Source organism: Pectinophora gossypiella, chromosome 11 (assembly GCF_024362695.1).
Source record: "Pectinophora gossypiella chromosome 11, ilPecGoss1.1, whole genome shotgun sequence".
NCBI lineage: Eukaryota > Metazoa > Arthropoda > Insecta > Lepidoptera > Gelechiidae > Pectinophora > Pectinophora gossypiella.
The window spans coordinates 13,981,151-13,993,917 of record NC_065414.1 but is presented as its reverse complement, the minus strand read 5'-3'; the positions used below and the strand labels follow the sequence as shown (position 1 = coordinate 13,993,917).

General features: G+C 41.4%; 1 protein-coding gene across 1 annotated transcript in view; it reads left to right on the top strand.

Moving 5' to 3' along the window:
• Positions 1-12,279, top strand: part of LOC126370551 (cytochrome P450 6B1-like) — a 139,592-nt gene extending 127,313 nt beyond the window's left edge. Inside the window, exon 11 of the transcript XR_007566893.1 lies at positions 12,165-12,279. The gene's annotated coding sequence lies outside the window, so the exon portion shown is untranslated. The remainder of the gene's footprint in view (positions 1-12,164) is intronic.
• The last annotated feature ends 488 nt before the right edge of the window (positions 12,280-12,767 follow it).

The window sequence follows — 12,767 nt, the reverse complement described above, 5'->3', positions numbered from 1 at the left end:
TCCTCTAATATTCACTCGCAAATCATTTTCACTTATTTTAAGAATCTGATTTCTGGATCCCAATATCATAAACTTGCTTTTGTTGCCGTTTAGAACTAATGAATTGTCTTCCGACCAAGTGGCTATGCTTTCTAGATCTTTGTTTATTTTATTTACAGCGATCTGTGTTTCTGAGGGCCTGCAACTTATATAAACTTGTATATCATCCGCGTAGACGTGATATTTACAGTAATGAATGTGATCAATCACATCCGCACTATACAAAATGAACAGCAAGGGTCCAAGAATGGATCCCTGCGGAACACCCCTTGTCACACGCTTGGACTCGGAAAAACGTGATTGACCACCCTCCTCACGCAATTCGACCCGTTGAAAACGCTCGCAGAAATAACTATCAAACCATTTAATAGTAGATTCAGAAAAACCATAATAATGTAACTTCGCCAAAAGTAGTGGAATATTAATGCAGTCGAAAGCACGGGAAAAATCCAATAAGGCAAGTAGCGTTCCCTCTCCGGCGTTCACCCCGGCTAGGATGTCATCAACCACACTCAGTACAGCTGTGGTAGTACTGTATGACTTCCTAAAACCCGATTGATTAGCAGGTAATATGTTATTTGCTTCAATGTAGACCCGCATCTGATTGGATACAATTTTCTCGAGAATCTTGGAAATGCACGGCAGAATGCTAATTGGCCTCAGATCACGAATTGAAGTTGGACTAGAGGTTTTAGGTATAGGGCGCACAATTGCGGTTTGCCATGCACTCGGATATGTGCCAGTTTCCAAAGATCTGTTTATGATTGCAGTAATCACTGGTAGCGTTTTCCCCAGAGAGGCGTTAAGCATATCCAGTGAAATACCATCGATACCAGTCGCATTTGTCTTTAGAGACCTGATTGTCCTAAGCACCTCAATCTGATCCACCTGCCTCAGTTGAAACTTGTTCGATGTATATGAATGTAGATTGAAATATGTAATGTTAGACATGGGCACATTTATATTACCTGGCACATTTAGAAAGTGGTCGTTTATTTCGTTAGGATTGGTAAACATATTTACGGGCAACTCGGGCTTAACTTTTAATCTAACGTTCTGTTTAATATGCTTCCACAATGTACGGGGATCCTTCGTATTTGCATTTACATAATGATCAAAATAAGCTCGTTTTTCCCTTGAAAGTGCCTCTTCTACTGTGTGCTTCATGTCCCTATAGAACACCTTATGAGCGTCATTGCCAGTCCGACGAGCCCTAGTGTGCGCCTCATCCCTACGCCGCATGAGTTGTTTTATGTTGTAGGTAATCCAAGGGTACTGATGGTGTCTGACGCTTAATGTCTTGACGGGTGCGTGAATATCAAAAATAAAAAGTAGGAAAGCATTGAATGTTGTTACCATCATATTTACATCAATCATTTTATTTATGCTATTCCAATCCAAGGTGTCAAGATCCTTGTCAAAGCCATCAGCACTCATGTCCCTTATGGCTCTATAGGTTATTCGGCAGGGCGTAGGCTTAACTTTAGGGATGTCTAGCTGACAAGTAATAAAAGCATGATTACCTAGAGTAGGAATGTAATCTACTGTCGTCGTAATGTTACCTACGACATCCGTACAGATCACATCTATCAGTGTCTGACTATGTGAAGTAAAGTGTGTAGGTTCTGAGACATTGGTTCAGCTTATTTTATTCGCCTGGATAATTCATTCATTCACTTTAAAATTAACTGTTGTTAAACTTCCGTCCCTTTCCTTTTCGGCGAATAAGATAATAACGGGTTCAGCTTTTTTTTTTTTTGACGTAACTTATTGTAGATTTGCCGCAGATGGCATTAACTACTTGGCCGGACAAATGGGGAGCGCTGAAGGCTCTCACCCGGTACAACGTTTAAGACAACAGGCCTGAGGGTGCCCAGTTGGGCGCGAACCTCGGCTCAGGGCGTCGTCTGAGAGGAAAAATATTTGAAAGAATTAATCGACCCTAGTGGGTCGATAGCGATAAGCGCTGAATGAGGGAAATCGTCGACCACGCCGGCGGGGTCGATATCGGGGCATCGGGTTCAGCACAGGCCTAATCCAATGATTGTCGAATTTGTTTTCGAATTCATGTTTGGATTATAAATGATTATCACGTGCTCAGCGGTGAAGGAAAACATCATGAGGTAACCCACATTCCCGAGAAATGCATTTTCGGAGGTATGTGACCTAACCTGTATTGGGCTGGTTTTCCTTTCCCGGGTTGGAAGGTCAGACAAGCAGTCGCTTGTGTAAAAATCCGGCCCTGTCAAATCTTAAGGTTAGGTAAACGGACCATGTGAAAAACGGGATAATGCTAGGGAGATTATGAAGAAAATGATGGGTATAAATTAAAATAAAATTAGGAGGTGTCTGCAGGAATCGGGGCTATTGAAAAACTATTGTCTCCATACATCGTTTACCAACTGAAAAAAAATATATGATAGCAAAATATTTTTTTGGCCGTTGTGAAAATATTTGGCTCTATCGACACAGGTCGTTGTTTCACCAGTATCCATTTAATCAATCGGTATTTGCCAACTGTTAATTCAGTACCACTTTACCGGTACAATAAACAGGGTTTGTGTAAATCGGTACCAGTACCGTCAACATGTTAGCCATTGTACGGTATTAATCGAGTCAGCAATCAAACTGATGGCTAGTAATGCAAGTACGATTGGATCATCGGTATTTTATCGATACGCCAATCTGCGTAATACACCTGTTGGATCACGGCCTCCGTGGTCCAGTGGTTGAGCGTTCAGCTCACTATCCGGAGGTCCCGGGTTCGAATCCCGGTGTACTTCAGGGAGTGTGCCCGCGATCTACACGAGCTCATCCCACCACCCCCCTTTTATCTTCGGACTTCCAGACGTACGGCCGGGTTCCATCCCTGTTTGGTGGATATCCCAACTATTCGCTCAAAGCGCTTCGCAACTTCCTTCATTGTGCGCTCTGCTAAGGAGAGGAATTCTCTGCTGTCTTCTGTATATCCGAATGCATATGACCCGGGTGCTTTCAAGGCCAGAGTGAACAGGCACCTTCTGGGCGATTTACCACTCATCTGAAAGTAGCTATTTTTTGCTTTATCGGAAACGTGTTAAATGTAATCCAAGAAAGTCTCACAAATATCTTTAATGAAGTATTTACTAAATATTTTAGAAAATGATGCGAACATTTCGGTTAAAAAAATAGTCGCGGCGAAATTGAGATTGAGGTCGTAAGTGAGAAGCTGGAGTGATTTTAAGCGGATAAGACGTTTGTTATGTAAAAATTGACGATTCAAAGTATGACTGTGGTTATATTTCAGTAGGCTGATAAAGACATGTTTGAATTTGAATTTGTATAGCTCTTCAGAACACTCCCATTAAGCAGCCGGTAGAACACCCACAGGGATCAGAAATCAGAATCATTTATTCAACGTAATTATCTTGGATAAACTTGTTCAAGGGTAATGTAACATTTTTGAATGTACGGTCACGAGCATTAATAAATGTATACACTTTGGGACCATGTCACATTAACTTTTTTGACAAATTGAACTGTAAGTCTCACTAAATGTCAAATATGTTAGTGCGACACAGTCCTAAAGTGGGTACACTATATTATTCATGACTGTACATCATTTCGCAACGTGTTGTGGCTGAGGAGAATAAATGACAAGAAACTGCAACAGCAACACACCTTTTAAATCAATGAGGGTATACATTACAAGTTATTTAATAACTAGCGGAACAAACCGTGGTGTTAAGTTGAGTGATAGAGTGAGAAGCAGATAAAACAGAGATGTGGTGTAAAAGACGATAATAATAGTGACTAAGATTGAGAAGGGAATGTTAGGTTGGTTTGGACACGTAGAGCGGATGTAGGATAATGGAATTGCGAAAGCGGTATACATATAAAGCGAAAGTTGATGGTAAGGCTGGCAGAGGAAGACCTAGAAGGACATTGACCAAATTGGAGATGTCCTTAAAAAAGGTTTAGTACGGTCTACTCTAAACCGGCGTGCGTGTATGCAGCGATTGATGAATGTAGAGGAAGTTAGAGAAGTGAGTCAGGATCGAAGCAAATTAAATTCCATAGTCTCTGCTTACCCCGGTGGGAAAAAGGCGTGAGTTTATGTAGGTATGTAGAGGAACGTATTTAATACCAGACATTTTTATCATTTATTAATCATTAATATTATAAGCTTTTTACATAAAGCATTAATCCAATGTATCTGCGAAGGCTTAGCGGTTCTAGGCGTTTGTAAGTTTTTCTTTCTTTCAAATAAATCACAGAACATTCTGGATGCCGCCTCTGTTCAAGTGTAATTATATTTATAGCTTATTTGATTTAGGTATTTTGTCGAAATCCAGCCTCAGTTAATTACATTGGACAAATATTTCAGCGAAACCTTTCAAAATGTTATGAATTTAAATCACGATATTTTTTCTCGTTGAAGTTGAATGTTCGGCCGCAAAAAGCGCGAGCCAAGCGGTGTTTTTGTAAATACATAAACGTGCGCCCGTAAGCCACAGGTCGTAGAAATCGCATTCAGACCAATAGAAAAAGAAAAAAATATAAAAAGACCTTTAACTTTGTGTTCTTGCAAATAAATTTAAAGATTGATTATGACAACACCCACTGATTACGCACAGGACCCATCCACCCGTGCTCAAGTGGCACACGCGCTGCACCCGCCTCGCGCTCACTTATACTAGTAGTGAAGAACTAAACTTGACCACTCCTCCATCCAACACTAGCCATAAAGCGCGGGCGTAAGGCACATGCGGGGAGGGTGCGGCGCGTGCACAAGGTGACCACGGGCATGGCACGGGTTGGGCGAGAACGAGGCGAGGCGTGTGCGTGTGTACTTGGATAAATGCAATTTGAGATCTATTAATGGGTTCTAAGACTCAAATTACATAAGTCCGTATGTCGCATAGTCTTCACGTCGGCATGTGAAGCGGCCGCACCAAGATAATTCAAATTCAAAAATATCTTTATTCAGTAGGTAACATAGTTACACTTGGAATCGTAAATTTTTACATAACGAACGTCTCATCCGCCTAAAACTACTGTATAGCCGGGGAAAAGAATCTGCAAGAAAAACCTCAGCACAAGGCCCTAGACGTTCTTTAAAAAAAAAGAATATAAAATATTGGTATATAATTGAGTAATTTAGCTGCCTAATATCAGTTCTCCATTATTTCTATGCTTACATTATTAGTATTACTACACAACTTACATTATTTACCTACTTAAAACTACATACTATAATTGCAAGTTCGAATCCCGGGTCTGTAACGTAATTTGTCTTCAAGTTCCTCTTTAGATCGTGAACTGACATCACGTCGTAGTTTTCGGTGACGAAAAATATCATGGGAAAATTATTATTTTTAGAAGAAAAAAAATTTTTTCAGTGTCGCTACTTTAATGGCTTCGTTAATAAAATAAGCTTAATTTTAAATAGAGAACAGTGGAAGGAATCCGCCAAAATAGAAGATAAGAACGCAGATCTTTTTTAACTCAATTAAATTAAGGTCTGTTTTTACATGCCCTTCAGTTATTATTAGAAAAGTTAAATTGTTCAGAGGGAGAATTTCTTGACATTAATTTTGTTACTTGTTATTAATACCTACTAGTAATACAAAAATAGATTAGGTATTTAACAGGCTAAGTTTGTGCTAGACACACGACGTTCTTTTTCTCAAAAATAAATATAACACAGGTAACTTAAACAACCTACTAGCTTTGTATTAAGATACGTCCCACTGCTGGGCATAGGCCTCTCGTCAGATGACTGATGGTGGAATGGAGAGCATACTCTTTCACGCTACTCCACAGCGGTTTGATGGAAAAATACATAAAATAGGTACCTTACTTTTGATAGCCGTGGTAGCCTAGTTGGTAGAACGATTGACTCTTAATTTGAGGTCGCAGGTTCGAGTCCTAGCATAGGCCTAAACCAATGATTTTCGAATTTCTTTCCGAATTCATGTTTGGATCATAAATGATTACCACGTGTTCAGCGGTGAAGGAAAGCTATCCTTATCAAACCCACATTTCCGAGTAATGTATTTCGGAGGTATATGACCTAACTTATATTGAGGGGAGGCCTATGCCCAGCAGTGGGCGTCATACGGCTGATGATGATATTGAGCTGGTTGATCAACTCTGAACCGGCGTGTGTGTATGAAGCGATTGATGAATGTGGAGGCAAGATAAGTGTGTCAGGATCGAAACAAATGGAATTCTATAGTCTCTGCTTACCCCGGTGGGAAATAGACGTGAGTTTATGTATGTATGCTTCTGTAAAAAACCGGACCTGTCAAATCTTCAGGTTAGGTAAGCGGACCCTGTGAAAAACATGATAACGCTAGGAAGATGATGATGATTTTGGTGGCACATCTTTAACTTAAATCTATAACTTCCTTCTTTTTTGAAGTCGGTTAAAAATATTTTAGGTGAAGCTAGCTCTAGCTAGCCTTGCTTGTAGGGGTAGAATTCAATTTGGGGGAACAAACACTGCTGTAGATACACTTGAATCTAGTGAGATTCAAGCCAGAAGCGGGATGATAGCTTCATGGTTTAAAATGAGAATGAAAACTAAAAGCTCCAATGTAGGCGGCAGCACTGTTTACCGGGTGAGAGCCTTCAGCGCTCCCCATTTGTCCGGCCAAATAGTTAATGACATCTGCGGCAAATCTCCAACACGACACGTCAAAAAAAAGGCAGCATTGTTGAGTGTTCCTCATCATCATCATCACCAGCCCATTAACGTCCCCACTGCTGGGGCACGGGCCTTCTCTATGGATGGATAAGGAACGCGGGCCCAGTGCGGATTGGTGGTTATTAACGACTGCTAATGCAGCCGGGACCAACGGCTTAACGTGCCTTCCGAAGCACGGAGGAGCTCGAGATGAAAACTTTTTTTGTGGTCACCCATCCTATGACCGGCCTTTGCGAAAGTTGCTTAACTTGAACAATCGCAGACCGAGCGCGTTTACCGCTGCGCCACCGAGCTCCTCAATTTTGAGTGTTCCTAAATTTTGACAATAAATTCTCCATACTGGCTCCGATTCCTGCAGTCACCTCCTAATTTTATTTAAAGTTATACCCGTCATTTTCTTATCCACCGAAAAGAAAACGACGGATGATTGTCAACAAGCTAATTTAAAAACGAATGAATAACTCTGGCGAATAAAATAGACATCTCACGGGTATGCAACCCGTTTGACGTGTATCTACTTAACTCTGTCGGATTATTGGTCGATGTAAAATTTGTAGACGGTTGTTTTAGATTTATGCTTAAAGTTGACGTGTATTCCATAAATTTTATGCCTGTTGATTACACGTCCCTTTCTTTTTCAGGTATAACCTAAAATAAAATTAGGTGGCGTTTGTGAATTAGCACTATTATTGTCCAGCTAAAATTTGTGATAAATTGCTATAAAATGCCGTATCCTGTCTGAATGATGAGTTACGAAAAAGAAAAGCCATTAGTTTGACAAAGAAATTTTTGATTGAAAATAAGTGTTTCTAATTCTTCTTCTTTCCGATCTTTAGGGAATAAATATAACACTATGATTTTGCAGTGAAACAATATGTTAGTTTACTCAAATACGGGAATCTGTCAAAATTTAAGAACACCCAACATTAGCGACACCTGATGGGAGAAATAGGCAGTTTTTATTAATGAAAGATCTATGATAAATAAGATTTGCCCAATTAGGCATGTCACATACTTACCTCCAAAACGCTTGTCTCGGGTTTCCTCATGATGTCGTTTCGTTCACTGCATGTAACAAATCAAAGCCTAAAAATCGTTTAGATTCGAATGTTTTTTGATGAAGCTGTATTGAAACAGTTTTGGTTCGAAAAGTAAATAGCTAAAGTAAATAACAATTTGTAACAGAACATTGTTTGCTTTTGTGTACCGGTATGTTTGTACAGAACTCGGGGATACAGGGTTTTGTGTTCGTAGCTTGTTTTGTTGAAATTCCGAAGGAAAATTTTGTGGAAAATTTTTAGGTAGTTTTGTGGGTTTGGTTGAGTTTTCTGAGTTTTTTAGGCAGTGTGTTAAGGCGGGTACACTAATTGCGAGGCATGCATGTACCCCGCATGCCATGCGCCACACGCTTTGCAATCAATGATGTGCCTTGACACTTTGAAAATATTACCGGTAGAAAAAGCGGAAAAGTTATGAAAAAAATGCTCACAAAGAGAAAATTTAAATCGAAAAAAATTCTGACTCGAACGGGATTTGAACCCGCAGCTTTGTCAAGCCGGGACGAGCATTTTAACCGTTACCACCGGGTCCTCCTTCTGTCCATGCGAAATTCTTCCGATCTATGTCGTCATTAAGCCGACGCCCCATCCCATCGTTAGTCCCGTCCAAATTTTCTCTTTGTGAGTATCCCTAACCACGGGTAAGTGCTATATAAATAAAAAAACATTGAAAAAGAAAATCTGGATCCGACTGAATCGGTGTAGGACCAACCACGGAAAGTCAAACCATCACCTACATAAATGGGGTTTAAAGGAGTCGCCATACTGTGAATGTGGTCACCCGGATCAAACCATATCTCACATAGTGAATGAGTGCCCTCTGCACCGGTTCCCAGGTGGTATAGCCAAGCTGTGTGACGGATGCGGCAGAGACTTGGTTAGGGGAGCTTCAGCTGGATATATGATCCACGCAGGATATTTTATTTTTGTCTGCCATACGCAATAATAATTGAAAAAATGCTGTCCTTTCGGTAAATAGGATCAGAGTACAAGAAAGATCAATTTGAAAGAAAAATAAAGCAGTCAGTGTCCTTACTATTGAAGAGTTTTTACATTGGGAACATTCTTGGGAACGCCACATCACTATTGGAAAACCTCATGTTGCTCGCGTACCATGTGCTACGCGCGTATACCACATAGCGAGGTTCTATACAGAATATTAGTGACACCGTGCCGCGCATAGTGGATCGCTGGGGAATGATGCCGCCGACGAACTGGCAAGGAGAGGGTCAGACACCAGGGTATATGGACCCGAACCAATCCTGCCGATACCTTTCAGTCAGTTACGCTCGTGGGTACGGGACCATACCCAGCAATTACACAACGACAGATGGGCAGAGCTGCTCACATGCAGACAGTCGAGGGATATCATGCCTATGATATCCAAGAGCTTCACTCGCCGACTGCTTCGTTTAAACCGCAATGACCTCCGAATAGTAGTGGGCAGTATTACGGGTCACTGCCCACTCAACAAACACCTATTTAACTTAGGGATAACGGACAGCCCACTTTGCAGAGGCTGTCTGGACGCAGAAGAAACTGCCCCCCATGTAATCCTGGAATGCACGGGAGTGTCAGCACAACGGGTAAAAATCCTCAAAGGAATGGGGTCGCTCCGCGAAGCCTGTGAAAACCCCAGGAGGCTTCTGAGCTTCTGGAAGGAGTTAGGTTGGCTTACGTAGTCGACAACTACACGCATAATGGGCCGTCTTAGAGTCTAAATGCGGAAAACAGAGCCCACTAACATAACATAACATAAGACACCGTGCCGAAAACTGAGGGGGATGATTCTGAGTTCTTCTTCTGTCGTGTGGGTTGTGAGGTGGATTATCAACCTCATCAACCTTGGTGTCAGGGTTACTATCGAGCCGCCAAAAGCCCCTGACATGGCTCATATTATAACGAGTACGTACTTACATCAGAAAGTAGTAACCGGGACCAACGGCTTAACGTGCCTTCCGAAACACGGATCATCTTACTTTTTGGACAATCAGGTGATCAGCCTGTAATGTTCTAACCAAACTAGGGATCGCCAAGTGATTTTTGTGATATGTCCCCACCGGGATTCGAACCCGGGACCGCCGGATCGTGAGCCCAACGCTCAACCACTGGACCACGGAGGCTGTTCTGAGTTAATATCAAGTGGAATTTTCCGTCGTGAAACTCATGAAATGTTAGTGATTTTTAAGTTATTTTCGGTTCCATACGTTTGCAACAAAAAAACTACTTTAGGTAGTTAGTTAGTGGGCTCTGTTTTCCGTATTTAGACTCTAAGATGGCCCACTATGCGAGCTATTGTTGACTACGTAAGCCAACCCAACTCCTTCCAGAAGCTCAGAATCCTCCTGGGGTTTTCATAGACTTCGTAGAGCGACCCTTTTCTTTTGAGGATTTGTACCCCTTGTGCTGATACTCCCGTGCATTCCGGGATTACATGGGGTGCAGTTTCTTCTGCATCCAGACAGTCTCTACTAAGTGGGCTGTCCGTTATCCCTAATTTGTTGTGTGGGTGGTGTCCCGTAATGCTGCCCACTACTTTTAAAAAAAAAATCTATTTTATATGATGCTTATGCTGCTAGTGTACTTAATAAATAATAATGATAATAAAATCCGGGACTCCATAGGCCCGAGATATGGAAACGACATGCAAATAATAATAATAATATTACTCATGAGCTGAATCATTCCCTTCAAGATTCGGTACGGTCACTTCAGACAAAACACCTCTTTTTACACGGACACTACGTATTGACCTTATAGTACAGCGCATATGTGTGTGTGTCATCTTACGCCATACGATTGAAGACTAAAGTAAGACCGAGGGGGGTGAGGTAAGCCTAGCTCAGCCACTGGTGGGGAACAGAGAGTAGTCGTTCTATACGTAGTATTATTCCTTATTCTATGATACGATGTCACTAACACCTTGTATACATTTTTTAGAATCTCACTCGATACGGCAGATGACCTTATTTTAATTTGTAAATGCTTAAAGTAATATACAGGGTGTTAGTGATATCGTGACGAATACTAAGAGGGATGATTCAGACTGAGTTAATATCAAGTAGAATTTTCCGTCGCAAAATACGTGATTTTTTTTAAAAATATTTTCAATAAAATTAATATATTTTCAATTATATACTTTTGCGACGGAAAATTCCACTTGATATCAACTCAGAATCATGGTCTGAATCATCCCTCAAAGTTTTCATTACGATGTCAATAACACCCTGTATATTTTTGATTGAAAACGTCGGAAGATTAAGGCAATAAGGCCACCCAAATTGTACTGTATTCATGTGTTATGTCTGATTGTTGAAATTTTAGTTCTATGCAAAAAAGAACATTTGATTTGATTTGATTTTGATTTGAAGATTACGGGCTAGGTACATTTTGTCATGAAATTTCCACTCTGCTCAGACTTTCTAAAACGGTTTTCTAGAATATTTTTAGAGTGTTGTGTTTTTTTTTCGATTCTGCTCCGCACCACCCAAACCCCCTGGTAGTTGCGGCTTCCGAATACATCCCGCTTAGGGACGGTACTGAAAAGTATCGGCGTCCGAAGGACGTAATATACGATCCCGACGACCCGATTACTCTAGCCATAGAGGCAGCCAATCAGCTCGCGACACTAAACACTTCAGGACCCCGATACCGACCCCGCCGGCGTGGTCGACGATTTCCCTCATTCAGCGCTTATCGCTATCGACCCACTAGGGTCGATTAATTCTTTCAAATATTCTTCCTCTCAGACGACGCCCTGAGCCGAGGTTCGCGCCCAACTGGGCACCCTCAGGCCTGTTGTCTTAAACGTTGTACCGGGTGAGAGCCTTCAGCGCTCCCCATTTGTCCGGCCAAGTAGTTAATGCCATCTGCGGCAAATCTACAATAAGTCACGTCAAAAAAAAAAATGTGTTTTGGTTTTATTCTAGAAAGGAAAAAAGTGTGTCACAAAAATGTTAGTGAACAGAGCACCTTAATTTCACATGTACCTGCGCGCGTTCGTAGTGCAAGAACATTTGCATTTTTACATTGCACTACATGAGATTAGGGATCCGCAGAGAAAACGTTAGTAGGGTACGGTCACGAGCATTAATATGAATACACTTTGGTACCATGTCACATTAACTTTTTTGACAAATTGAACTGTAAGTTTCACTAAATGTCAAAGATGTTAGTGCGACAGAGTCCTAAAGTGGGTACATTATACATATTATTGCTCATGACTGTACGCAAGATAAACGTTTACCTCCCCTGCAAATACAACTTTTTCTTTTGACGTGACTTATTGTATATTTGCCGCAGATGGCATTAACTACTTGGCCGGACAAATGGAGAATGTTGAAGGCTCTCACCCGGTACAACGTTTAAGACAACAGGTCGCGGCTGCATTAGCAGTCGTTAATAACCACCAATCCGCACTGGGCCCGCGTGATGGTTTAAGGCCCGATCTCCCTATCCATCCATAGGGAAGGCCCGTGCCCCAGCAGTGGGGACGATAATGGGCTGGTGATGATAAGATAACATAGCATCATGCCTTTATCCCTTTAAAAAGTAAGAATCAGTGGTTTATAGCCCGGGATTCGAACCCGGGACACTATGACACGAGTCTTGCTGCAAAAGAGTAAGCGTTGTTGTAGAGCAAGAGTTGTTGTAGAAGTAATTGTTGTAGTGGTTATGTCCTAACCGGTATTGGGCTGGTTTTCCCTTCGCGGGTTAGAAGGTCAGCCAGGCAGTCGTTTTTGTAAAAAGCCGGACCTGTCAAATCTTCAGGTTAGGTAAGCGGACCACGAGAAAAACGGGATAGTGCTAGGGAGATGATGATTATAACGACCGTTTCCAACAGGATAGATATTTAAGAACTTTACCGTAAACTTTGCATGGTATAGAAACTTTTGGGTTTAATTTCAATTACCTACGGAATACTCTACCTTTCTCCTAATAATTGCCTTGGTTTGGTACTTATCAATATGGACAGTCAC